At 47.1% G+C, this 23921-nt stretch overlaps 1 pseudogene; it reads right to left on the bottom strand.

The window, feature by feature from the left end:
* The window catches only part of LOC146338265 (uncharacterized), a 28854-nt pseudogene that overhangs the window by 3865 nt on the left and 1068 nt on the right, over nucleotides 1-23921 (bottom strand).

Raw genomic sequence — 23921 nt, 5'->3', positions numbered from 1 at the left:
AGTTACAAGAGCTCTGGGGGAAAGTGACCATATTATACTTGAGTTCTTGGTTCTAAAGTAAGCAAAAGCCAAGTGTGGTCAAATGCATACCCTGGATTTTAGGAAAGCCAATTTTAATAAACTCAGAACACTGATGAGTAAGGTCCCCTGGCAAGCAACTCCAATGAGAAAAGGAGTCCAAGATGGGTGGGAGTTTTTAAAAAAGGAAATTCTCAAGGCACAATTACAAACTATTTCAACAAGACAAAAATGTGGAAGACAACAGAAGAAGCCAATGTGGCTTCACAAAAAGCTTAGAGATGACCTGAAAACAAAACAAAAAAATGACACATAAAGGTACTGGAAGGAAGGACAAACAACAAAAGAAGAGTACAGGCAGGTAGCACAGAATTGCAGGGATGGCGTCAGGAAGGCTAAAGCAGAGAACAAGCTGAGGTTAGCGAGGCATGCTAAAAACAACAAAAAGGCTTTCTTCAGCTACGTGCATAGTAAAAGGCAGAGGAAAGAAATTAGGGTTCAACTATTCAATGTGGATGGCAAAACGATAACGACAAAGAAAAGGCAGAAGTTCTCAGTTCCTACTTTGGCTCAGGGTCTATGACACACACACACACACACACACACACACACACACCAGCAAAGGCGAAGTACAGACTGAAGGGGCAGGATTGCAGCTTGAGATCGATAGGCATATGGTCAAGGAACACCTCATTAATTTCAATGAGTTCAAATCTCCAGGGCCAAATGAACTGCAATAAAGGAACTGGCAGAAGAGCTCTCAGAACTGCTGTCTATTATCTTTGAGAAATCATGGGGGATGGATGAAGTATCAGATGACTGGAGGAGGGCTAATTTGTCCCTATTTTAAAAAGGGCAAAAAGGAGGAATCTGGGAACTGCGGACCAGTCAATCTGACATGAATCCTTGAGAAAATTCTGGAGCAGATTATAAAGCAATCAAACAGTAAGCACCTTGAAAACAAAATGCAGTGATTATCAGAATAGTAGGGTTGGAAGGGGCATATAAGACCATCCAGTCCAACCAATATTACTCAAGCCAACATGAATTTGTCAAGAGCAAATCCTGCCAGACTCATCTGATCTCAGCTTTTGATCAAGTCACCTCCCTTGTGGACCGTGGGAATGCTGTGGACATCATATACCTCGACTTCAGCAAAGGTATCGACCATGTGCCCCATTATATCCTGATGAGAAAACTAGCTCAAAGTGGGCTACATGAAACAATGATCAGGTGAATCCACAGTTGGCTACAGAATTGGGCTCAAAGAGTGCTTATCAATGGGATCTTCTCAAACCAGGGAGAAGTAACAAGTGGGGTACCACAGGGCTCAGTCCTGGGCCCAGTGGTCTTCAACATTTTTATTAATGACTTGGAGGAGGAGGTGCAGGGAATGCTGATCAAATTTGCAGATGACACAAAATTGGGCAGGATAGCTAATATTTTGGAAGACAGAAACACAATTCAAAGTGATCTGGATAGACTGGAGTGCTGGGCAGAAAACAACAGAATGACATTTGATAGGGATAAATGCCAAGTTCTGCACCTAGGAAAAAGAAACCAAATGCACAGTTACAAGATGGGGGAGACATGGCTCAACAACATGACAAGCAAGAAGGATCTTGGCATTGTTGTCGATCACAAGCGGAATATGAGCCAACAATGTGATGTGGCTGCAAAAAAGGCCAATGCTATTTTGGGCTGCATTAATAGAAGCATAGCTTCCAAATCCCGGGAAGTACTAGTTCCTCTCTACTCAGCACTGGTTAGGCCTCATCTGGAGTACTGTGTCCAGTTCTGGGCACCACGTTTTAAGAAGGATGCAGACAAGCTGGAAAGGTTTCAGAGGAAGGCAATGAAGATGATCAGGAGACTGGAAACAAAGAGACTGAAAGAACTGGGCATGTTTAGCCTTGAGAAGAGAAGACTGAGGGGAGACATGATAGCGCTCTTCAAGTACTTGAAAGGTTGTCACAGAGAGGAAGGCCAGGATCTCTTCTCGATAATCCCAGAGTGCAGGACACGGAATCATGGGCTCAAGTGTCAGGAAGCCAGATTCCAGCTGAACACCTTGGGGGGCCAGGTGCAGGGGAGTCTGCCAGCCTCCGGGACCAACCCAAGCATTTGTGACATTCCTACTTATCACAGAGTCTGACCCAGCCAAAGGAGGACAACAGCAACCCTCACCCAAGCAACATATCTTAGTTGGTGACGCATTCAGGTGGACATAGCTGAGAGAGACCAGCACCTCCCAGCTCCTCCAGCCATGGTGTGGAACCCTCGTCTACAATCAAGTCAGGGAAGTTGCTGTTTTATCATGGACCAACCTGGCATTCAACAGCAACACCAAACTCAATGGTTCATCACCAGAGCAACTCATGTCACTGGGACTGGGGGTAAGACAGTAGATATAATATCTGAGCAGTCTTGCAGGGGCTTTTGCACTCTGCCTGTTTTGCCATGATTGACTGTGTCACAGACCATCAATGCCCTGTTCTCTGCCTGGAAGGGGAAACAGGCAAAACAGTGCACCCAACGTTCTTTCTGCTCTTCTCTTCCTGTGGTATTTTCCACTGCCACCAGGTGGAAATCTTTATTTCTCTGGCTGCTTCCATCACACTTTAAAACTCTCTGGGGCTGTTCACACACCACGCTAACCCATGGCAGGTTGCAAGCTACGCTGGGCAGGTAACATGCAAACAACCTACTGTGCTCCCGTCAGACAATTAGGTAAACTAGCTACACAGAGTAGTTAATTTCACATCCCGCTCCTCCTCCCCCTGAAGTCCTCCCGCCCACCCGGGCAGGTATCCCAGCTTCCTTTGTGGTGGGAATAGAGGTCACTTGAGAGGAGCAGAGCAGAGGCAGCATTTTGGCTGCTCTTGCCGAACAGCTCTGTAGGCACTCTCCATAACCCACGCTGGCATGACAGATAACATGCTAACCCACCATAGGTAAAATGCATGCAAAGCATGGGTTCTGAGGGTGGCTTAATTGGAGCAATTAACCCATCATGTGTGGAAAAACACCCCTGACATGACATGCTAACACATCATGGGCAGCTCAGGCCACTTACCCACCATGACTTACATCTGAACCCAGCCTCTGGATCTCATCTACTTCAGTTAGTGTGTGGGTTGGCTATTAGATGTGGAGTGTGTAACTCAAAAAGAGACCACGAAGTCTCAAATTACACATTTTAAATTTTACTCAAGAAAAATGTCAATAGGAAAAAAGTTCCTGTAAACTCTTTATGGACAGACACACACACACAGAGAGAGAGAGAGAGAGAGAGAGACAGAGAGAGAGAGCGCGCAAAAACAAAACAGACAAACTGCAAGAGCAATATGGTAATAAAACAATCAAAGTTACATGCATCCTGCTAACTTACCTAGACCTTGCCCCTATTTTATCTAGGCCCTTTATCCAAGCAATGTTGGTCCAGCTCTCTCAGTAAATTCTCCAGTTTCTGCAGCACTGACAATTTCTTTCCTGGTCTCTCCTTTTCTCTGCCTTTTTCTTGTTCATTTCTGGAAACTAAGTTTCCATTTCTTAAGTTGAAACTTTTTTTCTCTCTTCCTTTGACTTCTGTTTAACTTTATAATCTCCTGCTTCTTTCAGCACAATTTCCTGACTTCTAAATTCTGACTAAATCTTTGACCTCTAAGGGTGCAATCCTATGCATGTTTAGACAGAAAAAAATCCTACAACTCCCAGCATTCTCCAGCCAGCCATGCTAGCTGCGGAATGCTGGGATCTGTAGGATATTTTTCTATCTAAACATGCATAGGATTGTGCCCTGAACTATTAACCTTTTGTCTGAAACTGGCTAGCGCATGCATACACACAAAGACAGACAGACATTTAAGCCCATAAAAGCAAACTAAATACAAAAATGGAGGGCCATTCTATCCCTTCACAGACTACTAGATCAGAATCCTGTGCTCTTGGCATGGCTCAGGGAGCAGAAGGGGAGGACAGACCTTCATTGACTCCAGTGGGAGTGTTTTAGGTTAGGCCACCACTTATGTTGGGGTAATGTTAAACCATCGTTGTGGGGTGATACCAACTTCTGTATGTATTATTCTGTCCAAGCTCCACACCCTCCAATAGTGCCCACTATTGCTGCTTGCACTGGCAGTGTACCACCAGTGTAGCAGAATGCTGGTCGAATAGTAATGCTATGCTGGCATAAGTCCAGTATGCCTGCCTAATATTTTGTCTCGGCAATGTGAAAGTGTTAGTAGTTATCTCCATCCAATGGGCATAACTAAAGGTTATCACACTCAGCTCTTGGAAAAGAGTCTCAGGGCTTTTCACTAGCCTTGTTTGCATTCCTCCATCCCATCATTGTGGCTTCTTGTTTCCCCAGTGTCTACATACACACACACACACACAGAGAGAGAGAGAGAGAGATGGAATCCACATCTTGTTTTTATGACTTCCCTTTTCCCTGCACATGCAAATATCTTACAAGTTGTTTGGGCCATTAGCTTTAAAGCTTTTTAAACTCATAGAATCATAGAATAGTAGGGTTGGAAAGGGCCTACAAGGCCATCAAGTCCAACCCCCTGCTCAGTGCAGGAATCCAAGTCAGAGCATCCCTGACAGATGGCTGTCCAGCCTCGTCTTGAACGCCTCCAGTGTGGGAGAGCTCACCGCCTCCCCAGGTCATGGGTTCCATTGTCGTATTGCTCTAACACTCAGGAAGTTTTTTCCTGATGTTCAGCCAGAATCTGGCTTCCTGCAACTTGAGCCCATTATTCTGTGTCCTGCACTCTGGGATGATCGAGAAGAGATCCTGGCCTTCCTCTCTGTGACAGCCTTTCACGTACTTGAAGAGCGCTATCATATCTCCCCTCAGTCTTCTCTTCTCAAGGCCAAACATGCCCCGTTCTTTCCATCTCTCCTCATAGGGCTTTGTTTCCAGTCCCCTGATCATTTCTGTTGCCCTCCTCGGAACCCTCTCCAGTTTGTCTGCATCCTTCTTAAAGTGTGGTGCCCAGAACTGGACACAGTACTCCAGATGAGGCCTAACCAGTGCTGAGCAGAGGAAGACTAGTACTTCCCAGGATTTGGAAGCTATGCTTGTATTAATGCAGCCCAGAATAGCTGCATCATGATCCCCCCCTACTTCTCCCAAGCTTTTGAGAAAGAATGAAATCCTGCCTAACATCATGAATTCTGTCTCCATCCTTTCTGCAGGTAAGAAAAGCAGTAACTGACCACCCCTGACAAACTATCTCAACCCTCCAAAAGTGTTGAGGAAGTGGGCTTATTCATTTTAATTTCTCCAGAGTAACAAAGTGCAACCATACTGGGAACAGGAAGGTTTGGCAAGTGATGATCAGAGGTCAGCTTATAGAAGCAGCTGTTAATTTGGAACGCAGGTACCCTCTAACTTCACCCAGTTAGCGGATTTCGTGACGGGAAAACCTCAACAGGAAAGCCATGGTGGCATCTACCGTTTTCACCTCCTGCTAATATCCAACTATGGATTGTACATAAGGGTGGCACCTTGATAATCAGAAAAGGCTGGCCTGGGAAGGGATGTGCTCATTCACTTGTGTAACTGATGCACCGTCCTGTGTGGAGCAAGGCAGCACCAACCCTAGCTTGGCTGGATTCCTGCCATGCTGGCTGTCATGGCCTCTTCCTGCCCCAGCAGCCATGCTTAGGTCGCAGGAGAGAAGGATGGGGCAAAAGCCCCCACTGGGCAGCAGAGAGGGCACTAGGAGCACCAGACAAAGGAAGTCTTGTCGCAGGTTTCCTTGCCCCTCACAAGTTTTCCTGCATTTTGATACCAAAAAAATAGGAATTAGTGTTTGGAAAATGTTGACACTTTATATACATAAAATGTTAAACATGTACAATGTTAACATTTTCAGAACATTTTGACATCCAGGGGAAAAAAATATCAGAAGTCATTCCTTTGTATGGAAACTTGAACATTTGCATTCCAAAGACCCACAGAGCTGTAGGAAAGAGCATTTGGTCATCGCACTTCAATAAAGCATGGATGCGTGCCTTTCCACCATCTGCTGACTCTCCCCTTTCTGGATGGAGGGCCTGGGCTACACTGAGGCCTCACTGAGGCTGCAGGGCATGGGGGGCAGCTACCAGCCTCACCTTCCCTCCCACGCCACACACACAGCTCCTGCATCTGGTCCCACCACAGGGAAGGCCCAGCAGGGCCTCTGCTCCCCCCCACATGGGCTGTGAAGGGCCCTGCTGCCTCCTCAGATGTTCTTCACGCTCCCCCTGCAAGTCCCTCCCTGTTAAGCAATGTGATAAGAACATGCAGTCACACTTGAAATGAAGTGTCTGGTGTGTGTATTTTGGTTTGGTCTAAAAAGGGAGCTGGGTTGCTCAGTGTGAATGTTTGTGCTTTAATCACCCTGTCACTGCAGCTCTGGAAAACGGGGAGCAGAAGCTATGGGGACTCGGCTGCAGGCACCCCCAAGGGTTTCAGGTGTGCAAATTACCCATGGTGGCAGCCCGTTGGAGGGAGGAAACCCTTGAGTAAAAAGTGGGAAGCAAAATTGAACTGATGCCACAACAAGATCAATTCTATTTTGAGCATGGACGTTATGCACCACTTTCCATTTTTTCAAGAAAATTTCATTTTAACTTTTCTTTTCCCCACCCTGGGCCCGACAACTGAATTATAATGGAAAACAAAAGAAAAAATTACAGCATGACCAAATGATTAAAATAGATTTACACTTTCTTCTCCCTGCCCCTCAGTCAGAAATGGATCTGTCTCATATGTTGAAAGTTACTACCTCAAGCAAAGCAAAGCAAAGCAAAGCAGCAATAAGGGTAATTTGGTATAACAAAACCAGGGCTCTTGATGGAGAAAGGAAGTCTTCAGTTAGGGATGAGGGAGGATTTCATCCGGATCACATTTTGATAATAACTTAACAAATCTGCACTTCCGAAATCAATATGCAAACCAGAATTCCAATTTCTCACAATTTTGCAGTGGAATTCTCAGAACAAAACAATGCATACAAAAATGTGTATATAGGGGAAACACATATTGGGGCGGGGGGGTTGTACAAAAGGCATTATACAAGGAAAATGTGTACATTTGGCAAAACTATGTTCAGAAATGTGCTTGAAGAAGCAGATGCAAATGTTAATGCAAGTCAAAAAGTGAGACAGAAATGGGATAAAACTGAAGCGAGCAGCTGCAGCTGCCCTCCCCCTTCTGCCAGGGCCGTGGAGTCCAGCAGTGCCCTGGGCACAGCCTCTAAGGCTAAGAAACCATCAGCGCTGGCAGAGGAGGCACCTGGCCTGAGTACCACTGCTGAACCAGAGACCCCCAAGCCCAAATGGTGGAGACCCCGAAGCCTCAGACCCTTGAGCCGAAAAGCACAGCCCCCGCCTGGCTCCAGAGCTGGGCCACATGGGCAGGCTCTGCTTCTTTCCCTCTCACACACGCTACTACATGTTCCCACACACACAAGCTCTCCCATGAGCTCCCGTCTCCCCCTGCCTGGTCCCAGCCAGACACTCCTGTACAGCCTCTCTTGGTATCGTCCCAGCCCCAGGCAGGAACTTTAGAAGGGCAAGCAGGACTTTGACTGAGCCCTCACTATTGCTCAGCCCCGGGATCTGCTTTCAGTGCCCGGCCTCTGCTATGGCACATGAAGATGAAAGAGCCTCTGAGCATGGACAGGGAGCATTTCTTTCACCACTCAGTAGCCATGACACAGGTATGCCTGGCAGGTGAGTTTTCAGGAGGAAGGTGTAACTTCCATTCACATGAGAGCCAGAGCACCTAGAAGCTTACCACCAGGAAAAGGGTGCGAAAAAGGGCCATTGCTCAGTGGTGCTTTGCATGCAGAAAGTCCCAGGTTCAATTCCTGGTAGGGGTGGGCTAGTTTTCCAGAGAAGCCTTGTAAATTCAGCCATGTTCTAAAAGCATTCTAAAGTGTGTTGAGTTGCTTAGAGCTAATATATCTGACCAGAAACTAGAAGCTGGTACCAATGGAATGAATGCCACAGTGATTGCGAAATGAGATGAATATCTCAGGTCATTTAAGCTGAATAAACAGTTCATAATAGAAAGCCCTCAATGAAAAGCTAAGTCCATATTATACACGAGCAGTTCAGAGGAAATGTGAGAAACTCTTGAGTTCAATGAATATAACAAGGTTATTAATAGCTGAATTCCAAGAAAGTAGCTCAAGAAGACCGAATAGCTGAAATGAGATCACCAAGAGGCAGATCACCATATGAAATCAAGTGATTTCACAGTTCATAGAATCATAGCATAGGAAGGGGCCTATAAGACCATCGAGTCCAACTGCCTGCTCAGTGTAGGAATCTAAGTTCCACTATTTCCAGACAAAACTACGAGGATGAAACGTGGCATATTAACAGTTCTTGGACAAGAAAATCCTGGCACATGGAAGTTGTCAATACGACTGGATACAAACCTGCAAGATGATTTTTGGCTTTCCAAGAACTGGGCGGATTCTCAACATTCCTAAACTTCCTTCCAGAATCATTTTCTTTCATTTTGTTTTTAAATGCTTATTTTGTTTGGTGTTTCCTCAAATGACAGATGCAAATTTACTAGAATCTTAGAGTTGGAAGGTATCTCCAAAGTCAACTAGCCCAACCCTCTACTGATGCAGGAAATCAGTACAATTTGGGAACTTTTCCTGGGAAGGGCATTTTAGCACCTTACCCCCAGGTTCCAACTGTGTCCCAAAGGCCTGCTGGAATAAGAATGTTTTAGCCTGCCTCCAGAAACACATCAAGGAGAAAACTATCCTAGCTTCCCTGGGAAGGGCATTCCACAGCTGCGGGGCAGCCACTGAGAAGGCCCTCTCCTGGGTTCCCACCAAATGTGCCTGTGACAGCAGTGGGACTGAGAGAAGGGCCTCCCCAGAGGATCTCAGGACACGAGCACGTTAATAAGGGAGGATACAGTCTTTCAGATAACCTGGACCGGAGCCGTATAGGGCTTTATAGGTCAAAGCCAGCACTTTGAATTGTGCCCAGAAACAGACTGGAAGCCAGTGAAGCTGTTTTAACAAGGGAGTTGTATGCTCCCTGTAGCCAGCCCCAGTCCGCAGTCTGGCAGCAGCTCTTTGGACCAACTGCAGTTTCCAAACACTCTTCATAGGCAGCCCCACATAGAGCACATTGCAGTAATCCAAACGGGATGTAACTAAGGCATGTGTCACCGGGGCCAGATCAGACATCTCCAGGAACGGGCACAGTTGGCGCACTAGTTTTACCTGTGCAAAAGCACTCCTGGCCACCGCTGAAACCTGAGCATCCAGGCTTAGGGCTGAATCCAGGTGACCCCCAAACTGCGAACCTGAGTCTTCAGGGGGAGTGCATCCCCATCCAACACAGGCTGAATCCCTATTCCCTGATCTGCCTTTCGACTGACCAGAAGCACCTCTGTCTTGCCTGGATTAAGTTCCAATTTGTTCTCCCTCATCCAGTCCATTACTGATGCCAAACACTGTTTAAGGACAGAAACAGCTTCCTTGGAATCTGGTGGAAAGGAGTAGTACAGCTGGGCATCATCAGCGTATTGGTGGCACCGAATTCCAAAACTCTGGACAACCTCTCCCAGCGGTTTCATGTAGATATTAAATAGCATGGGGGACAGAACAGAACCCTGAAGGACCCCACAAGCGAATGGCCACAGAGTCAAACAGGCATCCCCCAACACCAACTTCTGAGTTCGTCCCCTAAGGAAGGAATGGGCCACTGTAAAACAGTACCTCCAAGTCCCATCCCAGTGAGGCATCTCAGAAGAATACCATGCTTGATGGTATCGAACGCCATTGAGAGGTCCAGCAGAACTACCAGGGACACACTCCCCCTGTCCAGTTCCCAGCGTAGGTCATCCACCAAGGTGACCAAAGCTGTCTCTGTGCCAGGCCCGAAACCAGATTGAAATGGATCAAGATAATCCGTTTCATCCAGGAACCCCTGGAGCTGGGAGGCCACCACACGCTCTAATACCTTGCCCCAAAATGGTACGTTAGAGACTGGACGATAGTTATCTAGTATGGTGGGATTCAGGGAAGGCTTCTTCAACAGAGGTCTCACAACCGCCTCTTTCAAGCATAATGGAACAATGCCTCGTTCCAGAGAGGCAATAACCACTCCCGTTATCCACTCAGCCCGTCCTCCTCGGGCTTCTTTAGTAAGCCAGGAGGGGCAAGGATCCAGCATACGTGTGGTGGCTCTCACTGCTCCGAGGATCCTGTCTACATCCTGGGGCTGCACAAATGAGAAGAATCCATCAGCACTGAACACGCAGGAGCCAAAGTGGCATCCACGGGATCTGCATCAACTACAGCATCCAGGTCAGGACGGGTCTGAGCGATTTTATCAGCAAAGTGCTGAGCAAATTGTTCACAGCGGGCTGGTGAGTGGTCGGAATTTTCATCACATGGGCCAGGATGTAGAAGGCCCCTGGCCACTCGAAACAGCTCTGCTGGCCGGCTCCCTGCAGATGCAGTGGTGGCAGAAAAGAAAGACTTCTTCGCTGCCCTCACGGCCACGGAGTAGGCTTTCAGATAAGCTCTGGCCCGTGTCTGATCGGGCTCGTTCCGAGCTTTCCGCCAGCGTCACTCCAGTCTCCGCCTCCTTCGCTTCATCGCCGCCAGTTCCCCAGAGAGCCAGGGCCCGGGTCTGGCTCCGCTCCGTGAGAGGAGGCACTCAGGAGCGACTGTGTCCACTGCCCCAGCCATTTCCCAGTTCCAGAGATCAGCCAGGGCTTCGACAGAATTGCCTGCCGAGGCAGCAGGAAAATCCCAAAGAGCCATCAGGAAACCATCCGGATCCATCAGCCTCCTGGGGCAGACCAATGTAATCGATCCCCCACCCACCCTGCAGAGGCACTGAGTTTCAGTGAGTCTAAACCCCACCAGGTAGTGATCTGTCCATGACAACGGAGCAACAGAAAGTTCCTCCACACCCATTGGCTCCCTAGGGAATTGGTTCCATTGTCGTATTGCTCTAACGGTCAGGAAGTTTTCCTGATGTTCAGCCGGAATCTGGCTTCCTGTCACTTGAGCCCATGATTCCGTGTCCTGCCCTCTGGGATGATGGAGAAGAGATCCTGGCCTTCCTCTCTGTGACAACCTTTCAAGTACTCGAAGAGCGCTATCCTGTCTCCCCTCAGTCTTCTCTTCTCAAGGCTAAACATGCCCAGTTCCTTCAGTCTCTCCTCATAGGGCTTTGTTTCCAGTCCCCTGATCATCTTTGTTGCCCTCCTCTGAACTCTCTCCAGCTTGTCTGCATCCTTCTTCAAGTGCGGTGCCCAGAACTGGACACAGTACTCCAGATGAGGCCTAACCAGTGCTGAGTAGAGGGGGACTAGTACTTCCCGGGATTTGGAAACTATACTTCACAGTCTGGCAGTTCCCTCAGCCTGGCCTTGTGGGTGCAGTGGCACCCGTGGGCTCCACGTTGGAGACCCCTGCTGTAGTGTATAACTGCTACAGCTGCCTCCCATGTCACCTCACCCTTTTTGTTATATATGAATAGGGGGTGCAAACTATGTTCACTGTATCGCTCTAACAATCTCTCTCACACACACACTCCCCAGGGGAAGCATTCTCCCCCACCTGCAAATAAGGTCCCTGCTGGCAGCGGTGAGGCACTCCACTCCAGCCATTGCCACTGCTGGCCAAATGTACATGAAGAGGTTTACCTTGCAGGGTAATGGCTGGATGCACAAGAAGCCCCTGCACACGCAGAGTTCCAGTGCAACTGCCATAGGGCGGGGGGCTCATGCGGTGAGCCAGCATGACCACAGTCACTGCAGTCCCCCTCCCTCATGGGGTTAGGAAGCTCAGGCATGAGCGCTGGCTGAGCACCCAGGGAGCACCACCTCTTCACACGCCCTCCTCACATCCAGGTTGAGAGCCAAAGTGCTCCAGAGCCGCTGACGACTGGTCCTGACATCGCTCCGTGTGCCTGTGGGCAGACTGTGTGGTTTACGAGATGAACAAATGAATAAGTGCCCTGTCTGTGTGTTCCCATATCCAGCTGATATGGGACCCATCCCAGACCCTGCCCTGTGCTGACCCCCTGGGAGGCCCACCAGGTGGGTCCACCCTTGTCATCAGTCGCAGTGCCAAGGGTGCTCCCAGCTCCATGGGCTCATTAACATCCTTGTTCCAGGCGGGCTCCTGCATCCTTGCAAGCTCCATGACAGACAGTTATGCAACAGGTGAAGGTGCATAGGGGCGCCACAAGGGACACTGCACCTGCTGCCCTGCTGTCTGTCAAGCCACTTTCCAAGGTGACTGGCTGGAAACTCCACATATCACCCGTTCCCTTTTGAGGGGGAGGGCTGCTGCAGAAAAGGAGTGGCTTCAGTGGCTGAGTTTTTCCCTTTCAGGATCCCCTCCATCCCAGATGCTGTTCAATCCGGGCATTGCTTTTGACAATGCTGAAATTGGTTCCCAGTTCCTTATTTGTAGGAACTGGGACCTGTTCTCCACTTCTGTCCAAAGCCCAAATAATGAGGCGAAGCGGGCTGATTCGGAGGTGCCTCATCGGGACACAAAGTAGATCAGACCAGCACCGAGGCACCCCGAACTGAAGCAGGTCACCTATGAGGTGCCTTTGGTCCACCTCGTATATTCGGAGCTCTTCTTAATGCCTGAGCAGTCCAGGCAAGCTGTCTCCAAAATGTATCAACTTCTGTTCTGATCATGTGGAGGGGCAGGAGGAGGAGGAGAGAGAGGGAAGGCAAGCAGAGGCGGGAAGGCAAGCAGAGGAGGAGGAGGGAGTGTGCTTTGGCAAATGGGAACTCTTGGGCTGAACCTACACCAGCAGTCTCCAATCAGGGACAGTGATGCAGGAGGGGAGTATACATAGTTTGGTGAAAGGCTGCAGTTGTTTATTGCACAAGGTGGTCGGTTGGGAGAGGGCTGTGTTTACTCCGTTAGATATGCGTGCACTCGTGGCAGCTTCTTCTTCCTTAGCCATTCAGCTCTGTCTTTCCTGAATTTGTAAAAAACCAAATATTTAGCTAGCTTCTTCTGGGCTCGTTCCTTCGCTCCCTCCCCACCATTACATTCTTCATTGCACAAGGTGGTTGGGACAGTTTGTTTTTAAAGTTTGGCACTCAGTGCAGCTGCCTTGTTCTATTCCTTCCTCCTGGTTGTTCGTTCTGTATTCAATTCTGTCTTTCCAAGATTTTTAAAAACAAGCATTTACTACTAGTTAGCTCGCTTGTTCTTCACTTGTTCCTTCACTCCTCCCCCCCCCGCCCCCACCTTCCATTGTTCCTTGCATGGGGTGGTCATTTGGGGACTCTGGAGAGGGCTGTGTTTGTTTTTTAAGTTTGGCCCTCACTGCTGCTTGTTCTGTTCCTTGTTGTTCACCATTCAACTCTGTCTTTCCCAGATTTCTAAAAACACAGTCTTATCTAGATTTTTTTAAATAAACATTTCTGGGCTTGTTCCTCTGTCCCCCCACCCCACCCCCTGGCCCTTTTGAATTATTATTCAACCATTTAGTTTTTTCTTTCTTTCTAAATTCTAAATTAAAGAAATATTATCAGTCTACCCATGCCTTGCCTTATTGTCTGTTTCTTTTCCAGCTTGATCCTCCCAAAGCATAAATTAAAGAAAGGGTTTTTTACCTGTTCTTTGCTTGCTCTTGGCTCTTATCTTATCCCCTCCACTGCCCTCCTGTATTTCTTGAACTTTACATGTCTTCCTTAAAATAAAATAATAAATAATAAACCCTTTTCTTTGCTTAGGTAGTTCTGTATTTGCTTTTCTTTTGCTCGTGTGTCTGTGTATCTGTGTGTGTATGTTGTGGTCAAGCAAAGCAATATGTCCATATTGCAATACAGTGGGCAAAGCACTAGACACAAATTATTTATTTTAATCAACTTATTATTCCAACAATACTCCACTGTGTGGCAAAACAAGCCAGCCCAATATGAGGCATCTTCAGGCAGGGGCAGAGGTGGGCAAGGTGCTGCTGTCACTAGCAGCACCATTAGGCAAGCTGGCTCTCCTCTAGTCTGGATAGCGCATCCCGGAGCAGTAGGGCAGCAGAGTGTGGAGGCCAGTGGCAGTGCCTGGAGGTCACTGTTCGAGGAGGCTGGTGGAGGCAGCAGGAGCAGCAGCACTCGTGCCAAAGGAGGAGCAGCATCTCCTTCTGTAGTGGAAGAGGGGAGCCCGCTGAGGGACCTCACGCCAGAGGTGCCTGATGTCCGCGTGGTGGAGGGTCAGCAGGAGGAGAACCTCCAGGGTGTGGAGGAGGAGGAGCAGCAGGCAGAGGCTCCCGCACCCAGCCCCTCTTCCACTGTTCCCCCTGCTTGTGTGGTGCCCCCCGAGACTCAAGGCAGGCAGTCTCTGTCTCCACAGAAATGTCAGGGCAGCATCATGTGGGACCGCTTTGAGGTGGGAGTGGATCCCAGCACTGCCATCACAGGTCCCACCTGGCAGAGTTGCTGCATCTTCCTGTCTCTGTCAGAAGACCACTGAGACCCTGAGGTCACTGGAGATCACCAACTGCATATATATATATATATAGAGAGAGAGAGAGAGAGAGTTTAAATTGGATAAAGATGTGCACTTGCTACACTCTCAGTTCCTTCAGTTCCCTTGAATCATTTTTTAAATTAAAAACTGTTTGAAATTTGGTAGGCGTGGTGTGGCTAACCCCCACCCCCCAAACATTAAAATATAAAATAAATACAAAATATTCATTTTGTGTGTGCTAGGGAAAAAAAGCACATTACTAAAAAAATACCAACCCCTTCCAGCCTGCCTGCCAAGTACTGTGTGTATTCAGCCATAGAGAGGCTGAGCTGGTGATTCTTCTGAATGAGGGTTGTTTTCCACTTCAAAGAAACCTACAGCAGAGATTAGGGATAGTGACCTCCACTTCAACACACTGCCCCTTCTGCGGTTGGTCTGAGTTTCTGGGAACAGCACATTTTACCTGCGGCTTGCACAAAAACCAGTGGACCAAACTGCCTGAGATTTGGCAGGTGGGATGCCCTCAAGGGGGCCCGAGAGGGGGCCCAGATTTCAAACCCTTCTGTGGAGACAGTGAAAAGTTATTGCTCTTTGCCTTGAGAGTTTTTGTGGAAAATATCAAATTTTAACTCCACCTTGCACAAAAACCACTGGGCCAAACTCTCTGAAATGTGGCAGAAGGAGTCCCCTCCAGGGCAGGGCTGAGAGGTCCCCAAATTTCATGTCTGCATCATACAAACCAAAAAAGTTATGGCCATTTTTGTTTTCCCATGCAAGTCAATGGGAAAACACCAAAAATGAGTGATCCAGATATCCGACTCTCACTTTGGATCTGGATCCGAGTTGAAGCAGAGAGGGTCCAAATCAGTCCAAAGTGGAGCAGGGTCACTTCAGAAGATCCAAAGCAGCATCCAAAGCAGAGCAGAGGGTCCGTGCACAGCCCTACTTATTTGCATGAAAGTTCAGACGGAGCTTACTCAGTAAACGTAATAAAGAACTAAAATGTATATGTCCCTGCATCCCACAATAAGCTTTGGATTCCTCCTTATCATCATATATCTCCATTCCTAGAGACCCTTCAGGATCAACAATTATATCCAATATTTTGCACAACACAGATCAATGAGTGACAATTCATGAATCGCCCAGTTGACAATTGCAAATGAGGAACTGGCATATGCACCCCACAACAAACTTTGGACCACCCAACATCATACCCCCACACTTCCAAGACACCATCTTCTAAAAGGTGGCACTGAACCATGGATGGCTCAGTGCTTCATTTGAGTGTAGGACACCATCAAGCAAAGTGGCCACATGCTAATAATAGCCAAAATATTTAGAAAAGACCTAGGAAATGGGGCTGTGCACCCCACAGTAAGCTATGGACCACCCAAATTCATACACCCACATATCCAAGAGAATGCCCACTACAAGCTCACATTGAAACATGCCCAGGCTGTTTAGTTGCAAGACACTGCTGCATGGTGACCGCTGCTGTTATGTGAGCACTCTTCTCTCTCTTTTCGGTGCTGTGCTCTAAAAAGGTGGTTGTGAAGAGCCAAAGGAGGCTGAATCCCTGCCTGTAGATTGCTAACTGTGCCACTGGGCTGATGGAGTGTGTGGGGGGGAGGGGTGCGCAGTGGTGTTGTCTTGCATGTTGTGTATGTTGTGGTGCAAGAGTGTGCTGGGGCCATGTCCCCATCATTGTGAGTTGACTGGCTCCCTCTGTGCATGGGTGGCATTGCCAGCACTGCTCTGGCAGAGTTTCCAAAGATACTTGGGAGTACATCCACTGTTTCTCCATCATGTTTGTATTGACTGGTTGTGTCCCGCCCCTCCCGTGCTGAACACATATGGGATGCAGCAGCCATTCTGCTGGCAAAGTTGTGGTGTTTCTCCCCCATCCCACCCCTGGTATAATGTGAATATAGGATTACTCTGCCCGTTTTCATCACAAAGCAGATGACTATGTTAGCAGATAAATGTTTGCAGCAGAATACTGTCCATTGGCTTCCCTCTGCTTGTACTGACTGGTCCATTATGGCAGGAACTGAAGAATGGGGGAGAGGTCTGTGATGATGCTCAGACATGTGATACTGGAGGGCTGAGAACTGAAGGCTGGGGAGGGGAATGCATGGTCCAGAGCAGAGGCCAGATGGATGCAGCCCAAGGGGCCACTGGCAGAGCTTTGGCCAAGTGTCCCATCACCCTCCTCCTTCCATTTCAGAGATGCTGTGGCTGAAACTTCTTGGGGGCTCTGGGGATGATTCTGCCTGAAACTCAGATTGGGCAGACAGCTCAGCGATGCAGAGGCTTCAAGATGAAAAACAAGAGCAAGGTCGAAGTGGCCTCCCAACAAGGCCAGCGTGCAAAATAACCAGTCTTGCCACAACCCAGCTGCGGGGTGTGGGCTGTGCTGGGGTCTCTCTCCTTGCCATATGGCGACTTGAGGAGCTCTCTGCTCAGACTGTCATACACCTGTTCTTCACCACAGGGATAGTTCCCGTCTCCAGCTTTTTATTCTCAGGTTTCACAAGTTAAACTCTTGCCGAGAGGCACTTCCAGCCCTGTATGAGACTCAGCTTATGGGCGTCTCTGAGACTGACACTCCACAAAGTGCCTGTGTGTTTGCTGGCCTGGATCCTTCTGCAGCCGCTCTCTGCTGCCTCCTGGCAAAAGCGCTGGAGCCCATCGGCTCCCTTCCCCGCCCGAACAAGAGAGCGCTCCAGCTCCCCTCCTTTGAGCCGATGTTCACACAAACTCAGTGCTTTCAGCTCTGCTGCCATCCCCCACCCCCACCCCCGTCTGCTCTGGATGGGCCTGATGTGCAGGACAACAGCTACTTTTCCTCCCAAATGGGGCTGGAATTGGCTGAAAGGACTTTGTTGTGTGACACTTTGACAAGATAGCAGTCAACTTTTGTTCGTTTCACTCCCAGCAAATATGCAGGGCCTTGGAGGATACAGTTTATATGGAGGGAGCTTTAATTAAGCATCTAGTGGAGAACTGCACTTCACTTGCCTTTTTTTCCATAATAAATCAGAGGCAACTTGGATGCAATATTTTCATCTAATCAGCAGCATTCCAAAAATTAGCATGTTGTTTTCCAGTAGACATTCCATTAGAAATCAGATAACATTATTTAACAAAGCAGCTTCCCTAATGTTTGACTGGACATGCAAAGAGCAGCACTTGGGATCAAAATCGCGCAAAGTTCTGTGGGAAACAGGGCAGACAGTAGCAATAATTCGATCTCATCCTTCAAATATGATATATACATAAAATCAAATGCTCTTCATAAATGCAGTGCTAAACATGGCGGACCTTTTTACTTATTTATTTATTTATTTCTGAAATGTATATACCACTTTCCACAGAGGTATCAAAGCAGTGAATATAAAATACAATGGCATCAAAACAATAATATAACAAGAAAACAACACGCTACAACATTAATCAGCAGTAAAACCACCCATGCTACTGTGTGATACAAACCCAGGAGCACACCTGGCCTTCCACTCAGGACGCTTGGTTCACTTTGAATTGTGCTTGAAGATAGATGGGCAGCCAATGACAATGGCTCAAAACTAGCATTACATGTTCCCTAGGCCTTGTCCCAGATATTAGCCTAGTATTCTGGACTAACTGACGTTTCTGAGAAGTCCTCAGAGGTAGCCCCATGTACAATTCACAGTGATGACTGAGCTGTCCTGCTTTACCAGAAAATACGCTTGAATTTTTACTTCTACCTCCATCCCAATTGCACAAGATATAAGGCCAGAGAAGAGAAATCACCTCATCAGCCTAGGTTCTTATAGGAATGACAGAACTTTGTTTCAGGGCTCCACTTAGTATGAAGGAACTGCAAGTCTGAATCTATTACAGACACTGTGGATCATTTTATATGCTGTGAGCAAAATCAGAGCCATCCTCTTTCATCAGTACCTTCTTCCAGTGAGGGATCAACCACCTTTTGCTCCAGGCACCGAACACATCGTTGGAGCCAGTGTGCTGTAGTGGGTGCAAATGCCACACTCAGCCATGCATATGGGTGTTTAAGAGGGAAGCAACAGTCTGTTCATCATTTCCCCTCCCCTTTTTACTCTTCCCCCACTTTCTTATATAGCAGCGGTTATATAACCTGTGGGTCGCAACCCCTTTGGGGGTCGAACGACCCTTTCACAGGAGTCGCCTAAGACCATCGGAAAACACATATTTCCGATGGTCTTAGGAACCGAGACACCGCTCCTCTATCCGTCTCCAGGCGGGTCCGCCCACATGCAGATACGCCCACATATGAGTACCCGGCGTGATGACATCATCACACCAACTTCATCACATACACCCTGTACAAATACAGGTGCATGTGACAGGGTTGGCGCCATAATGTACTTATGCAGACCAGTCACACATGTGTAGAGAGCAGCTACTGTGTAGAAAGCAGCTGCTGTGTTGAAAGCAGCTACTCTGTTAAAAGCAGCTACTGTGTTGAAAGCAGCAGTATTGGAGGTAAAACGACACTTCATGAATTATAATTACTGAGTAAATGTGAAATCATGTACTGTAAAAGCATCAACTACTGCAAAAAAAAATATCTGTACCATGGGAACTTTATCTGGATGCTGATCGGTCTTTTTATATTCAGCTGTGGTTGATGTGAATACTGCCCCCTTGTGATACTAACAGGTATGTAAAAACAACAACACAGAGAATGGTAAATCATAGGAAACTTCAATGAACTGTATTGACTGAACTATGCCATGTATCATCTTTTGTATTATTAAAGCTATTGTTATATATTATTTTCATTAGCAAACCATCCCATGACAATGGATCGTGTAGAGAAGAACGTTAAGAAAAGAAAATATAGTGAGGATTTTTTACAGTATGGTTTTACCTCAATAATTACAGCAGGAATTGAGAAACCACAATGTGTTATTTGTTGTGAAGTTCTATCAGCCGAATCTATGAAGCCGAACAAACTAAAACACCATTTTGATAGCAAGCATCCGAGCTTTGCCGGCAAGGATACCAACTATAATTTTTTTAAGAAAATAATTTTATGGTTGGGGGTCACCACAACATGAGGAACTGTATTAAAGGGTCGCGGCATTAGGAAGGTTGAGAACCACTGATATATAGCATCTAAAGTGAAAGCCCAACATAAAAGCATAACAAGCTAGTAATGTGGTATATATATGGGTTGTAGATTGGTTGGAAACCCCTAGAACATTCATATAGTTTCCATAGTTCTCACTGAGGCAAGCAAAGAAGCTGGCAAAAAGTATTCTTCAAATGTATCTTCTGGTGCTCCCCCCTTCTGGATATTCCATGGAAAAGCTTTAATGTTGCATGCAAATTAGATCTTCTTTGTTAGAGCCAGTGTGGTATAGTGGCGAGAGTGCTGGGCTGGGAGCCAGGAGATCCGGGTTCTAGTCCCCACTCAGCCACGGAAGCTCACCGGGTGACTTTGGGCCAGTCACAGACTCTCAGCCCAACCCACCTCACAGGGTTGTTGTTGTGAGGATAAAATGGAGGAGGAGGACCATGTATGCCGCCTTGGGTTCCTTAAGGAGGAAAAAAAGGCGGGATAGAAATGTAATAAATAAATAAATAGGCTGTGTGGGGGTCTGTACACAGAGCATTTCTACACCAGCCTAAAATCCTGCATTTAAAACGGGGCTTTCTGCTTCCGTTTTAAATGCAGGATCACAGCAACTCTCTTTTCCACGCGCTTCCTTCTCCCCCACCCACTTCCCCCTCCTTCTCCCCGTATCTGAGGCTTCCATTGTCTTTCATTGACCTCGCTCCTCTTCTTGCAACTTTTCCTCTTTTCACGGAGGGAACTCAAGCGGGACACAAGAGGGTAACTCGATCGCTCATTATCTGTGATATGTTTAAAAATGGAACAGAGGGCATTTAGTGCAGGAGGGGCACGGCAAGGTCATGGCGTGATGTAAAGAGCCCGCATACTTCCATGAAGGAGCAATCTCAGTCACAGGATAAAAGTCCGGTGTGAAGGAGCCCACACCCACTGGTAGGAGCTTGCTTGCAATTAAATTCTGAAGAGGGAGCAGGGCAGGAAGAGCTGCCTGTGAAATGCTAGTATTTTACACAATGTCTGATTTTACTGCCCCAGACTGGAAGGTTTGACTTTTACAGTAGCTCACTGGCTTTAGCACAGTAAAGGAATTAATTAGCATCCAAAAACTTCTTCACCCCACTGCACTCGCCACACCTTTTAACTTTTCCCGTACAGTGCCAGGCAGCAGATCATACCAGCTTGCAGCTTGAGATTGATAGGCGTATGGTCAAGGAACACCTAATGACTTGGAATGAGTTCAAATCTCCAGGACCAGATGAAATGCATCCTAGAGTAAGAAAGGAACTGGCAGAAGAACTCTCAGAACCGCTTTCTATTCTCTTTGAGAAATCATGGAGGACGGGGGAAGTGCCAGATGACTGGAGGAGGGCTAAAGTTGTCCCTATCTTCAAAAAGGGTAAAAAGGAGGAACCTGGGAACTACAGACCAGTCAGTCTGACATCAATCCCTGGGAAAATTCTAGAGCAGATGATAAAGCAATCCATCTGGAAGCACCTTGAAAACAATGCCGTAATTACTCGAAGCCAACATGGATTTGTCAAAAACAAGTCCTGCCAGATGAATCTGATCTCATTTTTTTATCAGGCAACCTCCCTTGTAGACCATGGGAATGCTGTAGACATCATATACCTCAACTTCAGCAAAGCTTTCGACAAAGTGCCCCATGATATCCTGATGAGCAAACTAGCTCAAAGTGGGCTAGATGAAACAATGATCCAGTGGATCCACAGTTGGCTACAGAACCGGACTCAAAGAGTGCTTATCAATGGGACCTTCTCAAACTGGGAAGAGGTAACAAGTGAGGTACCACAGGGCTCAGTCCTGGGCCCAGTGCTCTTCAACATTTTTATTAATGACTTGGAGGAGGAGGTGCAGGGAATGCTGATCCAATTTTCAGATGACACAAAATTGGGCAGGATAGCTAATACTTTGGAAGACAGAAACAAAATTCAAAGTCATCTGGATAGACTAGAGCACCGGGAAGAAAACAACAGAATGACATTTAATAGGGATAAATGCCAAGTTCTGCACCTAGGAAAAAGAAACCAAATGCACAGTTACAAGATGGGGGATACGTGGCTCAACCACACTACAAGCGAGAAGGATCTTGGCATTGTTGTAGATCACAAGCAGAATATGAGCCAACAATGTGATGTGGCTGCAAAAAAGGCAAATGCTGTTTTGGGCTGCATTAATAGAAGCATAGCTTCCAAATCCCGGGAAGTACTAGTTCCCCTCTACTCAGCACTGGTTAGGCCTCATCTGGAGTACTGTGTCCAGTTCTGGGTGCCACACTTGAAGAAGGATGCAGACAAGCTGGAGAGGGTTCAGAGGAGGGCAACAAAGATGATCAGGGAACTGGAAACAAAGCCCTATGAAGAGAGACTGAAAGAACTGGGCATGTGTAGCCTTGAGAAGAGAAGACAGAGGGGAGATAGGATAGTGCTCTTCAAGTACTTGAAAGGTTGTCACAGAGAGGACGGCCAGGATCTCTTCTCGATCATCCCAGAGTGCAGGACACGGAATCATGGGCTCAAGTGACAGGAAGCCAGATTCCAGCTGAACATCAGGAAAAACGTCCTGACTGTTAGGCAATACGACAATGGAAACAATTACCTGGGGAGGTGGCGGGCTCTCCCACACTGGAGGCATTCAAGACGAGGCTGGACAGCCATCTGTCAGGGATGCTCTAACTTGGATTCCTGCATTGAGCAGGGGGTTGGACTCGATGGCCTTGTAGGCCCCTTCCAGCCCTACTATTCTATGATTTTATGATTCTATACCAAAACATGGGTTCAGATGATGTTTGGTCATGTTCCAGGAAGTGCTGGGAAGGCTGCATGCAGAGTGCCTCACGGCACAGATAGCAGGCTTTTAAATCAGTCTCACAGTTTAAAAAAGAAAGAAAAGGCTCTCAGCAACCTCACCTCATAGTTAATTCAGTTATGTACAACCCTCCCATTGACCCCCCAAATTCCTCCGAAGTGCTCCCCCTATGAAAGGACCCACTTGGCTTAGGGAATTCTTTCCCTGCTCCCTCCATTTCCAGTAGCTTTTCTTCTTTTTCCCTTCTCTTCTGGTCTTTCTTTCATTATAATAATTATAATAATTATTATATGTTTAATCCACCCCAATAACCAATGTTCTCCGTTAAAGGATTAAAATGCCATACAAACAGTTAAAATATAAAATACAAGACAAATATTTAAAAGAATAATATATAATACAAAAGGAACAAACAAACAGCACAAGAATAGATAAGACAGCCATAGAAATCTTGAACTAGGTCTCTAAAGTGCCTGGGAGAAAAGGAAGGCCTTTGCCTGGCACTGGAAAGATAACAATGTAAGCGCCAGGGGAACCTCTTTGGGGAAGGCATTCCATAAGTGGGGTGCCACAAGTAAGAAGGCCCTCTCTCTTGTAGCCACCCACCTAGCTTCCTTCAGTGGAAGTGGGGGGCACATGGAGGAGGGCCTCTGAAGATGACCTATGGATCAATTTCATACTGGGGGAGAGATTCCTTTAGATACTCTGGTCCCAAACCATTGAGGGCTTTGAAGGTCAGCACAAACACTTTAAATTGGGCTCAGAAATGGACAGTGCAGCTGACAAAGCACAAGCATCACATGATCATATCAGCCATTCCGAGTTAGCAGGTTTGTCTTGAACTAACTGAAATTTCTGATCCATCTTCAAAGGTATCTCCACATACAATGCAGTGCCGCAATCTAGCCAGGAGGTTTCCAGAGTGTGGATAACTGTTATCAGGCTATCTCTGTCCAGACAGGGTTGCAGCTGGTATATCAACCTACGCTAATAAGAGGTGGTCCTGGCATTAAAGCCACCTGGACTTCAAGTGACAAAGATGGATCCAGGAGTGCCCCCAAGCTGCATACCTGATCTTTCAGGGAGAGTGCAACCCCCACTGGGCAGATGAACTACCTGATAACAGTACCCTTGTCTTCTCTGGATTGAGCTTCAGATTGTTGGCCCTTATCTAGTCCATTATCCTGCTCAGGAACTGATTCAGGACTTCCACTGCCTCACCTGGATTTGATGAAAAGAAGAGGTAGAACTGGGTGTTACCATCATATTGATGGCCCCTCAGCCCACACCCCTGGATAACCTCCCACCAGATATTTCATGTAATTTTTATTTGTTTGTTTGTTACATTTCTATACCACCCCATAGCCAAAGCTCTCTGGACATTTTACAAAAGTTAAAACATTAAATACAATATAAAAAGTTTAAAATCCATTTACATAAAAGCACACAGACAATATACACAAACAAGATATAAC

This window comes from Heloderma suspectum, chromosome 10 (assembly GCF_057233095.1).
Source record: "Heloderma suspectum isolate Gila_16-S chromosome 10, 16-S_ref, whole genome shotgun sequence".
Lineage (NCBI taxonomy): Eukaryota > Metazoa > Chordata > Lepidosauria > Squamata > Helodermatidae > Heloderma > Heloderma suspectum.
The sequence above is the reverse complement of the archived record's forward strand: the minus strand, read 5'-3'. Positions and strand labels throughout refer to the sequence as shown.